Genomic DNA, 6,972 nt, shown 5'->3' with positions numbered 1-6,972 from the left:
CACTTGTAGTTTCACTTCTCAATGTACTAGGCGTCGCACATAATATTTAGAGCTGCAAAAATAAAAAAGCAATAGCAAAACATTTTATCAATTTCCGAACGATACCTCCGCCGCCGTCATGTTAATCTGTGGCGCCACCCATCTTCATTCCTTTTTTATGTGCGGGCGTTGCAACTTCAAAATTAATAAAATATTTAATTTTTCGGTTTGAACAAGTGAATTTCTAGTGAAATTGTTATTATTACCAGTGTATAATGGGAAAAAGGAAACATGATCGTTATAATTCAAAAATACGTCGTAAAATACGACGATTGGAACAAAAGTTACGGGACTCGATATCAAGTACGGACGGAGGTTCGTAAATTTTTTGTTACCTTACCTACTATGTAGTTGTTGGCCACTGGATACCGCCCTATCTCAAATACATCTAGGACTATAGCCCTATCGCTATTGCATCTCGGACTTGACAACTTAGCGGCTTCCGGTTCCGCCCACGGATTTACTCTGGACTGCACTCCATATTGGTCGTACATTAAATAATTGTAAATTGTAACAAAGTCAAAATAAAACCCGTATTGATATACAAGGTGTTTACTGTTTCCTCGTACATATACACAACAGCTGGCGACGAGGACCGAAACGAATCTACGGAAAGTGAAATACCTTGTGCGTGTACTTCAAGTGGATGAATAACCTCCAAAATGTGCCCAAACTCATGTCCTTACACCTAAACTCCCATCTTTCCAGGGGCCTCCTATTACCTGTGTTGATAGCCCGCTACACAACATCCTGTTTTTCCTTTCCAAACAAATTGCTACAATGGAGGGACAACTGGCACACGTACTCACCAAAATGCTGGAAACAATGGCGCGCATGCAGGAGCAACAACAAAATAATTCCGTAAGTGGAATATCATTGCAACCTTACGACGAAATTAACGAATCATTCGATTCATATCTACAAAGGCAGGAGAACTATATCAATTTGAAGGGCGTGACAAATGCCACTACAAAGGCACACATCTTCTTAAATTGTATTGGCCCTAAATACTATCAGGTGCTTAAAAATATTACATCTCCGAGTACACCGGAAGGCAAGGACTACAATGAGCTTGTCAAAATACTACGAAATCATATTGCACCTGAACCAGGTGAAGTGGCTTTACAACACAAATTCTGCTTGAGATCACAGCATGAGTATGAGTCTATTGCTAATTATGTAGCAGGGCTAAGAGAAATTGGGGGAAAGTGCAACTTTGTGTGTAATGGATGCCAGAACAGCACCTTCGATACCCACTTGCGAGTTCAGTTCATCCGGGGCCTGCGCAGTGCTGAAATAAAGGAGAGATTACTTCAAGAACCACCTACAACAAAAGTGGAAGACCTCATAAGAATCGCAATGGCTATCGAGACCTCAAAATCTGAAACTAAAGAAATGGATAATGCAAATACAAACATAAATAAAATTACATTACATAAGAACAAGAAAAATACATAAAATACGAATACATACAATACAAATAACAAGAATAATGCTAAAACAAATAGTAACAGCGCTAGTCAAGAAAGAAAAACTATTAAGTGCTTTAGGTGTGGAAAAGATAACCATAAAGCAAGTAACTGCCGGATTGCGAACAAACTATATTGTCAAATTTGCAATAAAAAAGGACACCTCCAATCAGTTTGCTTCAAAGATCAGAAACAACTGGAAGTTGAAGGCATGTCTAATACAGTAGAAGAGAGTGATGAGGAAATATTTGAAATACATAAAATACCTATGGAAAACAATATTACACAAAACGACAAGTTCAATATCACATTACAAATCAATGGAAAAGCACATACCTGGGAACTGGACACTGGCGCGGCAGTTACAACCTGCTCCTCTACATACTTCATCAGGCATTTCAAAGATATCAAGCTACAAGAAACTTCAATAAAATTGAAAACATATACTGGAGAAACAATACAACCGATGGGAACCTGCAATTTAAATATCAAATATAAAAATAAAGAAATAGAAGGAAGAGTATTTGTGATTGATAGAGAAGTAGACCCAGTGGTCGGAAGGGAATGGATAAGAAAACTAAAAATTCAATTTGAAGTAAATTCACTAAATAAAGAAGGAAACGATATCACGGAAAAAGAATTTGGTGAAAGATTACAGATGTTATTGCATGAATATGCAGAGTTGTTTTCTGAAGACATCGGAGAAATAAATGATTATGAAGCTACCTTTAAATTGAAGGAAGGAACATCACCCATATTTTTGAAACCACGACCAGTACCATTAGCTCTCAAAGATCAAGTGGAAGCAGAGATTGATAGGTTAGAAAAGGCAAAAATTCTGGAAAAAGTTAACTACTCAAAATGGGGTACTCCAGTAGTTCCGGTAATGAAACAAAATGGGAAGGTACGATTATGTGCAGACTACAGAGCAACTCTAAATAAAAGCCTGGAAAGTGATAACTACCCAATACCGAGAATAGAGGAAATATTTGCGAAATTGAGTGGAGGAAAATATTTTTGCACACTTGACATAAACCAGGCGTACCTGCACATGAAAACCAATGAGGAAACAGCAGAAATGCAAGCCATAAGTACGTCCAAAGGTACATATAAAGTCAAAAGACTAATGTTTGGAGTGAAAATTGCACCCAATATTTGGCAAAGATACATGGATCAAACTCTTCAAGGAATGGAAGGTACAGCATGTTTTTTTGATGACATTGCCCTACAAGGAGCTACATACATACAATTACTACAAAGAATTAGAAGAGTATTCCAGAAATTACAACAATGCGGACTACACTTAAATAGGAAGAAATGTCAATTCATGCAAAAGTCGGTAAACTACCTCGGACACGTTATAGATGAAAAAGGCCTACACCCGACACAGGAAAAAGTAAATGATATCAAGAATAGCCCGTGCCCAACAGATACATCATCTCTTCGCACATTTCTGGGTATGATAAATTATTACCAACAATTCATACCAAACCTAGCTTCAAAGCTCAATCCACTATATTACATAAAGACACGAAGTTTGTGTGGACAAAGGAATGCAACAGGATTTTTCAAGAACTCAAAGAGGAGTTATGTGGAGAAAAAGTGCTGATACCATATCATGTAAATCTACCAGTAACCCTGGCCACTGACGCATCACCAATGGGATTTGGAGCTGTACTATCGCATATCATGCCAGACAAAACTGAGCGACCAATAGCTTTTGCATCAAGATCCCTAACTAAAGCGGAAGAAGGCTACAGCCAACTAGATAAAGAAGCAGCAGCACTAATTTGGGGATTGAAGAAATTCTTCCAATTCTGCTATGGAAGAAAAGTTACTCTGATCATCGATAACCAACCACTTGCTAGAATTTTACACCCAGAAAAAGTGACACCTGCAACTACAGCGATAAGATTAGTACACTATGCAAACTTTTTGGCAGGATTTGATTATACAATAAAGCTAAGGAAAACAACAGAACATGCAAACGCAGACTATTTTTCAAGATTACAACAGAATAATAATAATAAAGTAGCAGAAAGTAAACTGACAGATGATGATGCATTCTACCTGAACCAAATTACAGAAATGCCCATTACATTACAAGAAATAAAAAGAGCTACAGCGAGAGACCAGCAACTTCAAAAACTATACATGGACATACAATCAGGAATACATGACCCTAAGAGACTACATGAATTCTCTTTACAAAATAACTGCATTTTTTATGGGATAAGGATTGTTATACCAAAAGAATTACAACCAAAAATATTAGAGGAACTACATACAGCTCATACAGGGATTGTAAAAATGAAAGCATTAGCCAGAAGCTATGTGTGGTGGAAAAATATAGATGTAGACATAGAAAATATGGTAAAACAATGCAAAATGTGTTGTTTGATGCAGAAAAACCCAACCAAAGTACCTACACATAGTTGGGAATACCCAAAAGAGCCATGGAGCCGTATTCACATAGATTATGCGGGCCCTTTCATGAACAAATATTTTCTTGTAGTGGTGGATGCATACACAAAATGGCTGGAAGTGATACCTACTACCTCTATCACTGCCACATCTACCATAAATATACTAAAAAGATTATACACTACTTTTGGTCTACCGATCACTCAAGTTTCTGATAATGGTACACAGTTCAAATCGGAAGAAATGCAAAGATTTCTGAAAGAAAATGGAATCCAAGCCAAGTTTACTGCTCCTTTTCACCCATCTACAAACGGCCAAGCAGAAAGATATGTGCAAACGCTGAAAAATAAACTGAAAGCAATGGCTAATGAAGAAGGATCTTTACAAGACAAATTATCCAAATTCCTTATAATGTATAGAAAAACTCCTAATAGCACAACAGGGTTGAGCCCGGCGGAGATGATGTTTAAAAGAATATACAGAACGAAGATAGACTTGGTAAAGAGAGATACATATGAAAGGATAAACAATGACAGTAATGAAGAGAAAAATTTTAACAAAGAATTTAAAAGTGGAGAGCGAGTACAAATTAGAATGTATGAAAACAACAAATGGAGATTTGGATATATTATAAACAGAAGAGGAAAACTACATTATGAAGTAGAGGTAGATGGAAGGATACACCACAGACATGTTGATCAGATACTGAAATCGGCATGCATGGAAAGTAACTCATATACACCGGACAATTACCTGTCAGCACCAAGAGAACCGCAAGAAGTATTGCAGCCTACACACATGAGCTCCACCACACCGTCTTCACCGAGGGCAAGTGCCACACCATCTTCACCGAGGGCAAGTGCCACACCATCTTTACCTTCACCTTCACCGATGACAAGTGAAATGAGTGGTGGAGGATTGCATGCTCAAGGCCCGGTATTGCAGGAGACCGTGTTAACTCCTCCACAGCCGGCAAGAGAAACAGTGTTACGCCGGAGCGGCCGAACTATTAGGCAGCCGCAACGACTGAACCTATAAATAACAAGGGAGAGAATGTTGGCCACTGGATACCGCCCTATCTCAAATACATCTAGGACTATAGCCCTATCGCTATTGCATCTCGGACTTGACAACTTAGCGGCTTCCGGCACAGAATAAGTAATAGTACAGGTACAGAAGGATTACTCCGCAAGACGATTTAAATAAATGCGAGTCTTGCTACGACGCGATACAGTGGAATTCAGCTCGCACAGCACTACGACGTACCTACAATTTTATTCACCCACAAGTTTTGTCTCTTTCTATCGCGTGCCTCTGAACTCTTCTTACGCTGTTAGGGTTGCTGTCTAGTGAAAAAATAATTAATCTACTTATTTGTAATGAAGTACGTATGTAGGTAAGTATGCATTCATTATGGAAAACCTTGGGAGAGGCCTTTGTCCAGCAGTGGACGTCATTTGGCTGAAACGAACGAACGCATTCTGAGCAGTAGTAATAGTAGGTTAGGTTCCTATACTATCCTAAGAATTATTGATTACCTACATGGCCAACATACCTTTCAGCATCTTTGTGAAGCGAAAAAAAAAAGATTAATCCGGTAGATTTCTTTTCGAATTTAAACACCCGAACGCCGCACAATATTTCTTTCTCTTTATGTCCATTTTTAAATAATACTTCGATCATAAAATTATAATCATACTACAACGCACGCCAGCGTCCTGACGGGCGTGCGCGTGACACTCGACTGATATAATACCCGCCGGCGGGGCGCTTCGCTGTAGGTAATTATCGGATGTACCGCGCGGAGTGAGCCAGGCCTGCTTCCGGTTCCGCCCACGGATTTACTCTGGACTGCACTCCATATTGGTCGTACATTAAATAATTGTAAATTGTAACAAAGTCAAAATAAAACCCGTATTGATATACAAGGTGTTTACTGTTTCCTCGTACACATACACAACAGTAGTTATAGCATATTATTACATTTGCAATACAATTCAGTATGTTTGTTTTTTCATAAGTTAATAACTTTATACATGTATTGATTGAACTTATCCCAATAGTTCTTTTGTTTTAACTACCTACCTTATTTTACTAATAAAAATATTTATCTATATGGTGTACCGTGTACGATAAATTCATATTCAATTTAGGATTGTAGACAATTTTTATTGTGTATTTCGTAAATCCAGTCGACAATAAAAATAGTGTTTTGGTAATTTACCTAAACCTTTCCCGTGTTATACTCCGTGTCGTGAGCACGGTTGATAACCAATCAGTCTAGAGGCGTACCGTGAGTGCGTACAAGGACTTTAAAATATTTAAAGCTTTGACCACAGGTCAAACATATTATTATGGTCTAGAGACGTAACGTGATTACGTACAAGGACTTAAATGTATAAAGCTGTCTACTAAACTTCAAACTTACAGTCTAGAGACGTAACGTGATTACGTACAATGGCTGATATAGTAATCAACTTCAAACGTTGTTTTTTCCTTTGACCTTACAGAAAACGAGAATTTTAACTCAAGGTCACCATCTCCACAACCTGTCTTCTTGTCTTCGCAATCGGAACACTCGGACGGTGATAGTCAAATCAAGTCGTGTGTAGTGTCTGTCGACGGGCCTTCAGACACAAATAACATACCCGCTACAGCAGCAAACTCGCTTGCTCAAGAATCTGGAACCAGTTCAGGCACTGTTCCTGACAGTATTTTACCCCCGGAAATTCTAGATGCCCTAGGTGATCCCGTGGGAAAAGAGGAGGTGCTAGGGGCACCTATCAATGATGAAATCGCTAAACGTTGGGGTCGGGTGCTTGTGGAAGGTATGACCAAAGATACGAAAGAAGACTCTTATACCAGAAAATTTTGTTTTATCAAAAGCACCAAAGCTTAATTTGGAGATATCCGCAGTTCTAAGCGACAGCATGAAACAACGAGACAAGCTATTTGAAAAAGCCCAAAACCAACTTGGCTTAGCTATAGCTGGTTTTTCAAGCTTGGCCTCCTCTCTGATTAAGGAAGACCTTTCAAAAAT

The sequence above is a fragment of the Ostrinia nubilalis genome, chromosome W (genome assembly GCF_963855985.1).
Source record: "Ostrinia nubilalis chromosome W, ilOstNubi1.1, whole genome shotgun sequence".
In the NCBI taxonomy this organism is placed as follows: domain Eukaryota; kingdom Metazoa; phylum Arthropoda; class Insecta; order Lepidoptera; family Crambidae; genus Ostrinia; species Ostrinia nubilalis.
The sequence above is the reverse complement of the archived record's forward strand: the minus strand, read 5'-3'. Positions refer to the sequence as shown.